This window comes from Aythya fuligula, chromosome Z (genome assembly GCF_009819795.1).
Source record: "Aythya fuligula isolate bAytFul2 chromosome Z, bAytFul2.pri, whole genome shotgun sequence".
NCBI lineage: Eukaryota > Metazoa > Chordata > Aves > Anseriformes > Anatidae > Aythya > Aythya fuligula.
Genome location: NC_045593.1, coordinates 65,075,723 through 65,091,420, shown reverse-complemented (window position 1 = coordinate 65,091,420; position 15,698 = coordinate 65,075,723). Strand labels below are relative to the sequence as shown.

General features: G+C 38.4%; 1 protein-coding gene across 5 annotated transcripts in view; it reads left to right on the top strand.

Moving 5' to 3' along the window:
- Positions 1-6,104: 6,104 nt before the first annotated feature.
- The window catches only part of CSNK1G3 (casein kinase 1 gamma 3), a 72,391-nt gene continuing 62,797 nt past the window's right edge, over positions 6,105-15,698 (top strand). For 4 of the 5 annotated variants that reach the window (XM_032206019.1, XM_032206020.1, XM_032206017.1 and 1 more), the window contains exons 1-3: positions 6,105-6,140; positions 6,494-6,680; positions 15,217-15,286. The gene's annotated coding sequence lies outside the window, so the exon portion shown is untranslated. The remainder of the gene's footprint in view (positions 6,141-6,493; positions 6,681-15,216; positions 15,287-15,698) is intronic. The other variant, XM_032206016.1, reaches the window with a different exon arrangement.

Here is a 15,698-nt window from a genome sequence, read left to right as displayed (position 1 = left end):
TTGCTAGTATTTGTAGACTCAAGGATTTTCATGGAAAAGTAGTTCATAGAAATGTCCTTGCTTTTTTCATAGTAATCATCATCCCCTGTGCTTAGCAACTAACTATGCCACTAATTTTTGTGAATAAAAAAGACAAATTATGTGGAAATAGCCTTGTTCTCTGTACATTATTAGTGAATTTCTGGAAAAATGTATATAATAATGTCAACAGGGAGCACGCAAAGAGCTCTCAAAAAAAGACTTGTATTGAATTAATGAAAAGGTAATGATGTTAAGGAAGCCAAGCAATTAATATCTCATCCCTCATGCTCTACCCGACAGAATAAGTGATTTCTATTTCTGGATGGAGCTTTTTTTTTTTTTTTCTTCTAAATCCATATGAATTCAATTTCCAGAAATTTAACATTATATCTCAAAAAATAATATTATTATTTATAATAATATATAATATTAATTAATATTACATCGAAAAAAAATATGTTGAGGTTGTTTAGGCTCAAGTAAAATAAAATTACAAGCTTTCTAATTCAGAGCTGGTGGAAGAAGCTCTACAAAACCCACAGCATAAACACAGATATAAATAAAAGCAATGGGATCTCATTTGACATGTGAGTTAGCAGCAAAGTTACTTTTTAGGGTGATGTTCTGCCTTTATTTCATGTCTGTTCACTAATCTCAGCTTTCAGAGAAAACATAAATAGAGCAATCAATAAACTGCAATATTTGGATCTAGAAAACCAAACAAACCAACCCAAATCTGAATACGAACTGTAATACAGTAAAACCAGTTAATGCTAACATGAGGCTAAGACTTATGTCATGATGGATATGTTTCACTTCTCTTTAACAACCTAACGAAAACTATACAGTCCCATCCATTTCTGTCAGTGCCATATATGGGCAAACAAATCTTAAGTGAATTCTCTATTTTATCTTATACAAAAACAAAACAAAACAAACAAACAAACAACACAAATAATGACAACAAAACCCCACACCTTGGTCTAGGTAGCAGAGTCATAAATCTGCCTGTTGGCTTTGTATATGATCAGTTCCCCAATTTCAGGAAACATTTTAAATGTCAGTGGGCAGAATGCTATTGATTAGGTGGAAAACTAGAAAGCCAAGGAGTTCCAATTAAAATGGAAATCCTGTAGAATCTGTTTAGCTTGTTGAGCAGAGTGGCACAACTCAAGTGCCTTCATTCTTTTTCAATAATCAAACAGCTGGTTTGACAGAAATGGCAAAATGGAAGTGTACTCACACTCTGTAGATAGAACAATGCTGGAAAATGTCTTCTAGAAGGTAAACAAGGTGCACAAATGACATAGATTTTGGTATGTAAGGGTAAAGGAGGAAAAGAAACTCATCATATTGGACAGTTGAAATTAGGGTGTATTAGGGTATATAGCGGTAGATACAGAGTCCAAGAGCTTCCCACAGAAAGGTGGCACACAGGAGGCTGCTGTGTTGAAATAGAGGGAGTTCTTGATGTGTGAAAGAAAGCTGGTTTACAGAGACTACAGAATACATTCTCAGAACCAGCTGAATATTCTTGACAATTGTACAAAATATCGAAAGAAAAGTAATTGGCTTTGGGAAAGAGTGGCAATCATTCAGCAAGCTAATTAATGTTTCCCCTGTCCTGAGTACAGTTCTGCTTCTCCACATACTCTGCATTTAAATTACCTCCCACTATATTTGGTGACCTTGGACCATATTCAGTATAATAGCATGCAAAGTAACGTGGTGCTGCTGTGAAATAAATTGTCACATATTTCAGACAAAGAAAGTTTCATGAGAAGCAGACAAAATACAGACAGTGGTAGAATTTCCTTTGGAAAACATTAAAGGCCATTAAATGACATATAGGAAATAGTAAAAGATCTAGTAGATGATGAGAGGGATGCAGAAGTGTCTACCAACAATTATTATTTTTTTTTAAAGTTTATTTTGCACTTTTGCCAGCTGCTTCTAATAAACTTTTCTTGTCTGCTTTGTTGTTCATGTAACCTATTCTGGAAATGATTAGCGGGCTGAGTGGGTGAGTCAGTTATTGAGGAGCAGCAGTTAAAACAATGGCTGGAAAATTTACATTTTGCATGACAGAAGAGTTGCTTCATTAGTGCAGAATGTGTGCTAAGAATTAGTGCTTTGTGACTAATTTACTATTGATTTTCTAAGGTAGAATTCAAACAACTCATAAATTAGAGAACAGGATTTGAGGACAGTGTATTGGAGATAAAGCCTAAAATGCTAGATTCAAGCAATGGACTATTCACTGTTTTTCTTCCAGAGAAAGGATTAGGAATTACTATAAATACCGGTGATGCCAATTCATTAATCATTCAGCAGCTGGTATATGAAAGAAGTACAATTTATAACACAGTTTGGGATATATTAGCAAATCCAGCATTTTAAAAATCCTAGAACTTGAGTAATTGCTTTTATGAAAAGAAGTTGAAATATTGCAGAATAGCTTGAAACACATTTATTTGTACTCACAGACTATTACTTTACATGACAGAAAAATAAACACAAAGAGGCAGTACCTCAAATACTCAAACAATTTGAGTATGTTTATATAATAGAAAATTAAGTAGTTTTTTTTTTTTTTTTTTTAATTCAACTTGCAGCCAGAGTTGAGACATTTATGAAACATACTGAAAACAGTAAATGAGGTAAAGAAAATATGCAAAAGTATCCATTATTGAATATATATATATATATATAAACTCTTTAAAATACATTAATAATTAAATTAATTTTGCAGTTGTGCTGAAATGTCACCAGTGAAGATTGACATGCCCTCTTTCTGAACTTTCTGCAACTATGATTTCCACAAGCTTTCAAAAGCTCATTGTGGTCCATTAGTTTGGAAGGACTCAGCCAGAACACGCCACTTTTCTGTATCTCTTCCTCATCTGCAGTTCTTCTAAAGGAAAATTGAAAACAGCAAACTGCCAAGAAATCTGTTCAACCAAGAACTTCAGGATTGTGGAGAAAAAGTAGAACAATGTATGTAGCTCAGATGAAGCAGCCAAAGTCTGCTTTTGCTTTTTTACTTAAAGTACAGACATCCTGTCAGCTGCTTAACGTTGTATGATGAACAAGGATGATGTATTACAGAGATTCTCAAACTGGGCATGCTGTTTGCCACCATCACCAGCAATGACATTACTATGCCAACAAGAGCATGAACTCCTATGTTTTTGTTGAGCTCCAGTCATGCAGTGCAGAAAGAAAGCCCCACCTGTCTCTCACGTGGTGCTATGTCTAGGTGCCTTGGTAAATTCTCTGCACTGAGGACTATGCACTGCTCCTAATGGTCTTAAAATTTTGGAACCTACACGTGTACCTCAACCCCAATCTGCAAAGTCCAGCCAGGTAAGGCTTTCTGCTTCACAAACACCAAGTGCTGCCAAACGGAATGAACTTTAGAACAAATGAAAAATACCCAGTTTTGTTTGTTTTCCCTGTTTGTACAGAGAAAACACATTTACATCAGCCAGAAACGGATTTCCTTCACTGCCTCTCCACAAAGAGCTAAGAGCTGGCTCATGACTCTAGCTTACTTACATTACAGGGATTTTCATTTTGCACAGTTGGAACTAGAAGAAAAAAAAAAAAACAACAACTTAAGCTAAAAGTTAGAGCCAAAAAGAATTTAGAAGATCCATAAGAAAGAATTAATTTACTGCAGCAATTTGTATTACTGCCTGTTGAACTCTATTTTTAGGTGGTGAGATCTTCTTAGGTGCCTGGATTAAGTTACAGGATTCTGAATGGCAGAAAGGACTGTGATCAAGATACCACAGTGAGAGCAATCATTCTAAATGAGCTTGGCTGGTTCAAGTCATAAGAGAGTGGGAAAAACAAAACAAAACAAAACAAAAAAACAACAACAATAAAACCCAACAATATTTAGAATTCAATATGCACTTAAAATACTGGATGGAAGGAGGAGTATTATGATTATCCATTCCATGTGTGTGAAAAGAAGTAAGTTCTTAAAGATCTGGAGAAGCTGTTGTTAAGGGAAATCTGAACTGTGACAATGACAAACCAGAAGTTATGTCTGGGGGCTCTTTTAGTGCAAGTTCTAAATTTAACAGTATCTGATAATTAAGTGTTCCTCTACGCCATGTTGAAATTAAGTTCATCAGAAAACATTGCATAAATTAAATTGTGTAGGCTACTAGAAATAGACTTCGAATTTTCAGTGCAAAACTATAGGTAGATATTAAAATGAAAGTTGAAAATTCACAGGAAATTAAATATCTCAACAAATTTGTCATAAAGTGCTTAAAAAAAAAAGGTTTTGGAAAGTTAAGGGGCATGGTATTAGACAAGCTCTGTTATTCTGCTGTGTACACAGGAATGTTTGAAAGATTCCCTGACAATGATAACGTTCAGCCTGGTATTAACACTTGAGCTAATTTTTTGTTCACTTGGAACAACATTTGTTCGTGTGTACCTCACATCATAAAGCTGAAGCCACAGCATTCCTGTCTGATTTTGTGTACTTGCTGGTGTGCAATGCCTGCATTTTCTTACTAAGTGTGCAAACACATTTTATACATAGCAATTATCTGCTTTGTTCAGCACTGACCGTAATCCCAACCACCCCAACAGATGCATTCTTTCTTCAAATTTCTAATATATGGAAAACATCTTTCCCTTTTGCCTTTGTTCTTCTGCTAAATGGTAGTAATGAAGGTTACTAAATTATATGTTGAGTTAAATGAAAGGAAAATGAATTTAATTTTTGAAGTCAGAGATAATAACTTTACTGCAAAAAGCCCCTACAGCTTTTACACACAAAATTCATTACATTGATAAGTCTGTATACATCAGTAGGTTGCAACAGCCTCTTTAGTAAAGGCCAGGGAATGCAATATTAGGATTTGTGAGAATATGTCATTTTCTGATTAAGGCTGATGTCAAATTTGAGGATAGATTATGCAAAACAGATCTGGAGTCACAGTAATACCACGCTTATTTTTGTCTCTGGTTAGTCAGTTACAGGAGTGGAAAGTTTAAGTGTCTGACGGGATCCTGCAATAGTAATGTTAGTGAGTATATGCCCATTCCTCTTTAACGAAACCAACTTTTATGGATGGAAAGCTTGTTATACAGCAAAGTACAGATCTGTCTGTGGGCACTGCACCCAGACACATGGTGATGAAGAAAACCAGGTGGATTGCTGTGAGGAGGTCAGGCGTCCTGAAGGAGAATCGGCACCGTGCGTGGGACGGGAGGAGATGCTCACAGGACTTGCACTTCTGCAAATGAATGATGATGCTACCAAGGTCCACCTTGTACACCGGCACACAACAAAAAGGTTAATATAAATACAATTTAATTTGTTTAATTTGCAAGATCACAGCAAAATGCTTGTTAGTGGGGGTAACCGTGGTTCCCTAGAGAGGTTTTTCGGCGATGGGAGTTAAGACGTCCATTGAGGCCAGGTTATGACAGCTGGGGAGAAGAGGACTGAACGCTCTTGAGGCCTCTCCCAGCTGTTTCGTCTTCACCTCTTTGCTCCGCAGGGCCTTCCAGAAGGATCTGGAAGGGCGCAGCGTGCTCCAAGCAGACCCTGCCAGGCGGTCTGGGCAAGCCATGCCCGGCTCTGGCGGCGGGGCTGCAGCCCGCCTCCCTCCTGCCGGCACACGGGCTTTCAACCAACTTTCACACACGCGTCTCAGTCTCACAGTGGAAACGCAGAAACCGTTTTTTTTATTGGAAATTTTACACTTGGCGGAGCCTCGGCGCAACTTGTGGCTGCGCCGCGATGGGGACGGGGACGGGGATGGGGACGGGGATGGGGACGGGGATGAGGACGCGCCGCGGGCCGCCCCTCACGGCCCGGCGCTGCCCAGGCAGCGGCAGAGCGGCGCCGCCCACGCCCTCTCTCATTGGCTAGTTCCCCCGCCCTTCAGCGGGCCCCGGCTCTCTTTTCCTTTCGATTGGTCGGGAGGGCTGCCAATCTCCCTCCACACAGGCGGGAGGTGCCACAACGAGCCCCGCCCTCCATCCCGCCCGCCCGGTGCCGGGGCCGCGGCGGGGCCGGGGCCGGGGGCCATTTTCTGCCGCCGCCTACCCCGGGGGGGGGGAGAGTGTGTGTCTCCGCCTCGCCGGTGAGTCTCCCGCCGCGAGCTGCCTGCTTTATTTTTAACAGTAATAATAATAATTATTATTTTTTTTCCTCGTTTTCCTCTGAAACGTTCCCTGCGAGCGCTGCTCGGCGTGCGGCGGAGGCTGCCCGTGGGCGCAGCCGAGGGGCTGAAGGACGGAGCGGGGGTCCCGGGCAGGGCTGCGGGGGGGGAGCCCCCACAGCTGGGGCTTGCTGCTTTGCAAGAGAAAGCAGGAGCCTTTTTTTTTTTTTTTTTTTTTTTTTTCTTCATTATTATTATTAAGCGAATTTTAAGAGGCGTCCTGCTGCCCGCAGCATCCTCCTCCTCCTCCTCCTCTCGGTTTCTTCTCCACGCAGGAGTTTCAACAAGTGAAACAGCAGCCGCAGAGGGAATAAGCGGTATCGGATGTTGCGGCTCTGAAATAAGAGAAATAAGCTGGTGAACGGCGGAGGGGTCATTAGCAGGAGCTGGCTTTCAGCTAAAGAAGCGAGCCTCTTGTCTTGCTACTCGTGCTTCCGAAACAGGCTGGTTTGCTAATAAAATGTAAGTGAATTTCTGCGTCTAGAGTGCCAGTTCTGATACAGCGACGCGCGTGCAGCTCCGATGCAGTCACCCCCTCTCTATCCTGCGTGGCCAGGATGAAGGTTTTAGAGATTAGTTAGGAGATGCAACCTGTGTGTGCCGAAGACTTGCAGGCAAGGTCCTAATAAACCTTTCTGAAGTTGCTCTTCCCCGCAAGAAAAACTACTGAACCTGCAAAAGAGCTCTTTCCCGTCCAGTTAACAGGGCTGAGCTTACTGACAGTGCTAACTTCTTCACTTTTCAGCAGTCATGAGGCTTCTGTAAATAAACAGGTTCAACAGAGTTGATAGAGTGTATCAAAACTACCGTGTACCTGCGAAGTTATGTCCTACGCAAATAATGCTGTTTATGCTTCTAAAATGACTACTCTGGGTGGTTTAAAGGTTCGAAGTGTGAAAGTGCTACGAGTGTTTGTAGCATCCTTACTTTTGTCTTAAAGATGAGCTTTAACAAAGAAAATGTTATAAAGGCCCCCAGTGTTTAGGATAAATTTCATTTTGTTCGGGCTTTGAGATAACAATAGATCAAATGTGAGGAATAGGGAAGTGGTAGTTGTTACTTTTCTCAAGTATCGTGCAATGACACAAAACGTCTCTACGAAGAATGAGGTATTGATTAGCTGTATTAACTGTCTGATTTATATTAATAAATCAAGCTGGCTAATGCAACCTTTTCAATCTGTTTAAACAAGAAATACCTATATGCTTTATTTATTTATTTATTTTTCTTTGGTCTTTATTTTTAACTGGTTGTTTTGAAGTGGCTGTGGGTAGTAAATCAGTTGAGGACACAGACAAACCGCAGGAGGAAGGAGTTTTAAGGGGTGTCGTTAACCAGTTGAAGCTCACTGGCTCAACCAGAACCTAACTGCAGGAGTTTTTGCTCAGTCCTACCCAACCCGTAGTTGCCAGGAGCTGATGCAGAGCTTAGAGGGGGAGTGGCTCAGTGGTTTTCCGTGGCTGACTCGTTAGATTAGCTTAAATGGATCATGATACGTGAGAGTTATTTAGCAGTGAAACGGGGTGGGATATTCTCAAGGAGAATCCAGCCTGGAAGGATAGGCAGAAGCATTAAGAACTGCAACGTGCTGTTTGCTTTGTCTCTGGGCCTTTAACATTCTTCTGAAATGTTTTGAGACTTCGATGGGATCGGTCTTTACCTTTCAGTAAATTGTGGAAAAGTAAGTTTTATCCGATTGTCTTGCTTTCTTGCAAACCTTAATTTGAAGACTGTTGGCAGTGCAGATGCTTTGACTCTCTCAATGCTGCTGCAGAACCAGTGCAGTGAAATCAATCTGCTGTTTGTGAGTGTGTTTTTCTATGCTTAGTTCTGAGTAGCATCCTAGATAATATCACTGGGATTCTGGGAACTTGTGTGCTGCAATTGAAATAAGTCAGTGAAGAAAAAAAAAAGTGTGTTTATTTAAGCTAAGTATTAGCATAAATAAAAGCACGATAGTTTGTTTGTTTTGTTATTTTAAATAAGTGAAAAGTTAGGAGAATAGGTAGAATACCAGTCTGTACTGTACGAGTGGTTATGATTTTGATTACTTACCTTTCTGAAAGCACTAGTTTTAAATGGATTTCTGAAACTTCTACTAAGTAGCAGAGTGCTCATCTGTATTCAGAAAACACAGAGGAATGCTTTATGATCTTCCCTTTAACCTCACTACCCTCTTCAGCTTCTAACATACCAAGGCTTTTTAAGTAAAAAGTTATTTTAAAATCTGTTGATAATGTAATGTAATTTTCCAGGCGTGGATTTTTATTTTTTTTTTCAGATTACAGGGGTGTAATTTCTGGGGTGGCAGTTCATGCCCTTTGTCAATGTTACCTTCAAGTATTAAGCCAGTGCGAATGTGGAATATAAGAATGGAAGGTAGTGTCCTTTCCAGTGGTACAAAAATCCAGCAGTGTCCTCTGACAAGCTGGGCCTGGATTTCATGGTGAAGCATGTGGTTTGTCACACTGTAATTTCTATGTGTATTTATTGAGTGTTTCTGGGAAGCCAGTAAACTATGTACAGCAACAGTAAGTAGGTGAACCGGTCACAGGTAACAGTACGGTCTGGGTGGCAATTAGCCTATGGAGGTCTATGAACATTTTCTCTTTGAAAGATGCCTTAAGTTGATTGTGAAATGTTGAAATTATGTGGAGTGCTTGGTCTGATTTGATGTCTGGCTGCTGGGAGAGTCCTCCTCTTTGCTGCCAGGTGTTTCTTCTCCTTGCTCATTCCTGCCTGCTCTGTTTTGTACCTCTTCCCTTGCTCTGCCTCTTTCTCTTGTATCCTGAGTTAATTCAGCTGCCGTTCGATAGTGAGTTTGTGTACTTTCTGCTTGGCTAGTGAACTTAATGGCTTTACAGCAGGCTTTAAGTTCAGAGTCTGTTGTGAATTAAGCAGTTAAAGCAGCAGGTACCTGTGGCCAGATGCAGCAGGAGAGGAGAGCCTTCATGCTTAGCCATTGTACTGCCTATCTGTATTTTCCAAAACAGTTTCAGACCTGGATTATCTGTACTGTGAAAGACTGTCCGTACTTAAAACTGACCTGTTTTTGGTTTGGTTCTTTGAGCTTGAGGTGTTAATTAGCCAGTAAGTGTTCATCTGCTGTGTTTGGAAGGCTGTGTAGAGTATATTTTTGTAGAAAACTGCTGTAGTTCTTTGGAGGTAGGGGCTTCTTGGCAGATTATCTTTGTGATGCTAGAACTTGTGATTTAGTCCAGGGTATGACCCACCTCTGCGGCCTAGAAGACAGTACTGTTGAAAACATGTGTTGTTTTGCACAGAAAATCTCTGAAGTACTATTTTGACTTCAGACACTAAACAATTTCCATTTTAGGTCTTTATATTTGGACTTACATGGAGCAGCTAGCGTTTCTATATGGAAAAATACGGAAGGCTTTTATGTTCAACAGCTTTTTAATGTAATGATACAAAGTAGTTTTATAAAGGTTTGCTTTAGAGGAGTTCCAATATCTTAAAATGGAGTTGGTAATTATTTTCAAATGATGATGAAACTGTTGACATCAGTTTCCATGTAGATGATATCCATGTAAATGGAGATATCTTAGAATAATAACTGCGCAGTATTGACAGGAAGATGCAGTAATGTTGTAGAGATTGCAGTCCAGGGGCCTGATAAGGATCATTGGAGGTGTGACACTCCAGCCTGAATCTGTATTTTCTTACTTGTGTTACACTGACTGGGAAAAATAGCGTGTTACACTGGTGGGACGTTTAAAAAAAAAAAAAAAGGAAGTCCAGTAAAAAAATATTGGGCCATTTTTTCTCTTCAAGGTTGCCTCGAACTAATGATACTGATTGTAGTATTCTAGGAGCAGGTTCTCAGGAGCAGGTTATGAGGAGCAGGTAACTGTTGGAGAGTGTCCAGAGGAGGGCTACGAAGATGGTGAAAGGCCTTGAGGGGAAGACGTACGAGGAACGGCTGAGGTCACTGGGCCTGTTCAGCCTGGAGAAGAGGAGGCTGAGGGGAGACCTCATCACAGTCTACAACTTCCTCGTAAGGGGTTGTCAAGAGGCAGGAGACCTTTTCTCCATTAACACCAGTGACAGGACCCGCGGGAACGGGGTTAAGCTGAGGCAGGGGAAATTTAGGCTGGACGTCAGGAGGGGGTTCTTCACAGAGAGGGTGGTTGCACACTGGAACAGGCTCCCCAGGGAAGTGGTCACTGCACCGAGCCTGTCTGAATTTAAGAAGAGATTGGACTGTGAACTTAGGCACATGGTCTGAACTTTTGGGTAGACCTGTGCGGTGTCAAGAGTTGGACTTGATGATCCTTAAGGGTCCCTTCCAACTCAGGATATTCTATGATTCTATGATTCTATGAAACTTGCACTTTTTACTTCTGTTCAAAATTTTCTTTAAAGCGGTTGAGCATTTCTAAATCCGGAGAGATAACAAGTGGTGCAACTTGAGTTTACAGGTAACAGTAACTGGGTTGAGGTGAATAGTATCTACAGTCGACTGGAAGACCAAATGATTAAATTTATTTTCAGCTTTTACCAAACAGAGGTAAGTATCTCTGACTTCCAGAACTACCCCTTTGATGTTTGTTTTAAATTTTCTGACTTTCAGCTCTAAGAATGGTCTATTGATAGTACTTGAAATGTTCTTCCAAAAACCTTTAGTCTGCTTTCTAAAGAGATAAGACGTCTTAAGGTTAAAAAAAAAAAAAAAAAAAAGTTTTTTAATTAAAAAAAAAAAGCAAACTTTATTTTTAAAAAGTTTTAAGAAATGACGCACATTGCTGCCTTAGATTTGCAAGAGTTAGTCTGTTGTTCCCCTTGTAAAGTAGATGACATTGTTATGAATGAATTAAGTTACTGATGAGTAAGTTTCCATTATGTTGAGGTTGCTTTTAGACAGTGCTATCCAAGAAATGTGTAATGATACAGTAATTAGCAATTTTGATGCAGTTTATTGTTAGCTGGAGAAAAATTGCCAGGAGAAATTGTTTGGAAATGGGTTTTTGTTTTTTCAAAACTCATCTCCAAGTAAGTAGTATATATGGAAATTACATACTGAATGTTTCAGTACTTTATCTTTGAGTTGTCTAGGGATTTCGTCTTCTGTGATTTGGAAAATTAAGAAATAATATTCTTAAGTCAAAATCAGATTGGATACGTTCATGTGAGTTATGCAATGAACTTTTTAACATTTATTTTTAGGGTCTGAATGTGGCAGTTTGGGATTTGGGGGCCTTGATAAACAACTGTCAAAGTGGTGTAATACCAATATTATGAGTGTGTGTTTGAATGAAAACTACAGTTATAACTGAATTTATTTGTAATAAAAGCTGTAGGAATATCAACTCTAGTTTTATGGGTCACATGAAGATCATGTGAAGATATGAATTTCTCTCAAGGGAATAAAATAAAAATACCACTGTTCAATAACTAGATTATTTTCAGTTTAAATAAACAATGAATCCTAGCAAATTGTGTATCAATTTAGAGCTATTCTTCCTTTTAGATACCATCACAAGAATTTTTGGAGCTTAGAAGCTCTTAGAAAAGTTTCTAAGATAGAAGAAGATTAAGTTTCAAGGGCTCTTCAGCTGTGAATCTTTCGGCTGTAAATTTGAAATTTCACAGATGTCCTCTATTGTATGGAGACATGTTTATAAAAATGAAGGAAAATGATGCGGTCATCCCTGGTCTAGGCTAGAAAGAAGAGTTTAATCTTTTCATAATGTGTAAAAACAATACCGTGAATAGTTTACTAGATATTTGAATGGTGTTTTGATTGCCTTACAAGGGAGCTCTCAGTATGATCTAGATTTCTGACATGTAGTATGTAGTAATGTAAAAAATTACTTTTTTTTTTTTTTTTTTGTACTGTTAAGTACTTATGAAGGAGTTTTGTTGAGTAAAATTCTGCTATTCTGTCTGTCCATGTGTACTTGTAACATTTAGGTGAAGACTGAAAATTGAACAGGACTGTTCTTTGTTTGAAATAAGGGCTACTGAGTGGGTGGATTATTTCATAAAAGCTGTATGTAATGTTAGAGAAACACTGCGGGAAATCAGAGGCGTTAGAAACTTTCTCTGTGCATTTCTGGAAGGTGTGCGGAGAAGCTTTGCTGCTGGACTAATGCAAATGCCAAAAAAAAAACATAACAACCATGAGACTATAGTGGAAGTACTGTGAACCAAGAAGTCTGAGGGACTAGCAAAACTGAAGACATGAAAATGGTAGCGGCTTGGGTGATTTGTGTAAATGCTTTGCACTTAAACATGAAGTGCTTTTTAAAGTCTTTTTGTTTCATGGAGTCTTTTCTTTTTTCTCCCTAGCTCTTCTGCTACTGTATGCTTTTTCTAAAACTGGAGGAAAATGTTAGTGTACCAGCACAGATACAGGATCTTGCAATTATGCATTATTTTATGTAGTTTAATTTAATCTGATGATACTTAAAGGAAGAGTGACAGTTGTATGCTTCATTTAACTTTGTTATTTCCTGACTGGGAAATATTTTTAGCAGCTTTGGTGTTCACTTAATATTTTTCTGAAAGAGTAGATCTGGAGCATAGAAACTTTCTGGATGCTTTTTTCCTTTTAAAGGTGATCTGTGTATCTGAGAAAGAATGTTCTGGCATACACCTCAGATAAGCTTGCATGTGATTAGAGTGGTGCTGCTGCAGCACCTGTAATCTAGGGATGTCTGACTCTTTTCTGGGTGTAGGCTCTTCCTGTGTGTCAATCCCCATATTAGAATTTTAATTTTAGCAACGTGACACGGTTGTGATTAGACTTTGACCCTAGAAATGACTTGGAACAGTGTTTTCTTATGTCATGTTCTGTTGAGTGTGGCTGTGCAAGATAATAGAAACACCCCTGTGGTGATAAAATTTAATGGCACCTTCAAGTTGTTAGGCCAGCTGGCTCCCTTGAGTGAATCTGAGATTTTTCTTTTTGACCTGTAAATATGAAAGAAATTGTTTGAGTGTTAGTGTGATATCTTTGGTAGCGGTGCAACCTGAAGGGCTTATGGTCGTTTCCAGTGAACTTGAAAAACGTGAACTTCTAATACAAGTGATAAGGAAATTTGATTTTTTTTTTTTTTTTTTTGTAGCCTTATTTATTATGTAGCCTTATTTCCCTTTTTCTCATAAATGTTGTTGAAATGCTTTGAGGTTATGAATACTGATTCAAGGATAAAAAGATTAGGAGGACTTAAAATTTCTCCAGTGTAGGTTCAGGGAAAGATCGTTTTGCTTCACAGACTTTCTGTACCAGCATGTGTTTGCTTAATATATGATGTGTTCCTTTTGGGTGGTGTGTGAACTTGGAACAACAGCAGCAAAGCTGCTGACTATACTGAGTGTATAATGCAACAAAAGACAGACCTTTTTTTTTTTTTTTTTAACTCATCCATTTATTCACCATGTGTATAGTATTACAGTGTTTTGTTTCAGTACCCTTTCTTCGAACTGTTTTCTTTTGATGTTTAAGTGCATACTTGTAAGTAGTTCAAAGGTCGCGATCTGCCAGAAGAAAAAAATACAGAACTTTCCCACAGTGAATTCATGTGGAAGTGAGATATTTGCTCGTTTCCAGTTTTTCTGCGCCTAATTCTTAGGGAATTTTCAGTATTCTGGGTTCTTCTGATTACCCTACTGCAAAACAAGAATTTTTAAAAAAACAAACGAAGATAGTGATGAGTTGAGGCTCATTTTAATGCACACGTCCATGTAGTTCGATTAAATCATTCAGCTTTTTGTGTATGTAGAATTCAGTTTGGTAGAATGTGTGCAAAACAAGCGTTTAAACAAGCTGCGTTTTCTGAGTTGGAAACGCTGTGTTGATTTTGTAAGCAAGCAAATCAGAAATGCACAAAACAATTCTGTAGAGTAAAAATGTTCTCTCAAGGAAATATTTGACGAGAAGGCTGAGAACTATCACAAAATGATCATCTAACTTTAGACAGTAGAGTCTTTAGGGAATGGTCTTTGTAATCCTTGCCTTGACTTTGGTGAACAAGAATTTAATCACCTATTGTATTTAGAAATAACATTATTGAAGTTGTAACATCAAGAGCAAAAAGTTTGAAAGAAGTAACATGTAGATAAACCATAACAACAGGTTCCAATCATGGTGCAGGCACCCTCTTTTAGTGGGAATAACTATTGGAGTCTCAGAGTTGGTATGGCCATACCAGCATGGTGGCTAATCTAGTTTTGCTATTAAGTTTTGCGTTTGACCTCATACTTCAGCTGATGTAAAGCAGTATGGCATAAGCTTGTAATTCTCTGTGTACCCAGAAAATACAGTTGCTCTTATATGCTTCTCCCTTAAAATGGGGATTTTGTTTCAGGATGACTTTACTCTAGTATTACAGCTAATATTATATTTTTTGGGTTGATTTGACCATGTGTTCTCAATCTAAGCAGTATATTGACAGTATATATTGACCAGAAGCCTGCCTGTCTTTTACTGTCAATTTTAATTTCTGTCTCTAAAACTGAATCCTAGATTCCTTTTATACTTCAGCAGGTATAAGGTGTTTTCTGTCAGCTGAAACGTATCTAGCTATTGTTTTCACTGCTCTTGCTTGTCTTTACCACTCCTTTCTTTGCTTTTTAGGTGATCTCTTTACAATGCTTGGGAATATCTGTTAAATTCCATAAAATGATGAGCTAATAGAGGGTTTATTTATTTAACTTCACATTTCTATGACTGTTAATTGCTTCCTTACAGTCACATTTCACCTTCTATCTTCCATCTATAGGAATTGAAGACTTAATTTGTAACTAATAGCTATTTTTTCTTGCTGTGTAATACAGTTGTGATTTTTTTGTTGTTGTTAATGGCATACAAGCCTCATATATTACGTAGAGTCTTTGAAAAAGTCTTCTGGGTTTTCTCTAACAGTTTGCTAAGACTGATGTGATTAACCCCATAACGTGCTTTATATGCATTCTACATCAGGACTATTTGAATGCCAAAGTAATTGCAAATGCTGCATATATTTCCTTTTAGTGCTTTTCCTCTAAAAGGAGCATTATGATGAAGAAGAGAGATTAGCATGAGCAGCATTATTCTTTCATAGGTAAGTACAATATAAATAAATACAAACAAACCCATTAATGTCTTTTGTATTTGTAGATATTTCATAAAATGTTAGATAAAGGTAGATATTTCATAGGTATAAAGGTAGATATTTCATAAAATGTTGTACAGGAACTTATGTGATGAAAGTTGAGGTGATCTCCTTATGTCAAATTAACTGCAGATTATTTTATTAGCAAGTATTGTATCCTGAAGAAACTGATAGGAATGCCTAAGTGTCTTCCTTCTGACATAGTGTGCTAAAAATGTAATGAGCTTATTATGTTAATTTAGCAGAAATCTGATAAAAGGTGGTAATTTCAGTTTATATAAAGAAGCATACCCATAGTGTAACTGGAATATCTGTTGGTTCAGTAGCAGAAGATGGAATTATATAAATTACCATATAATAG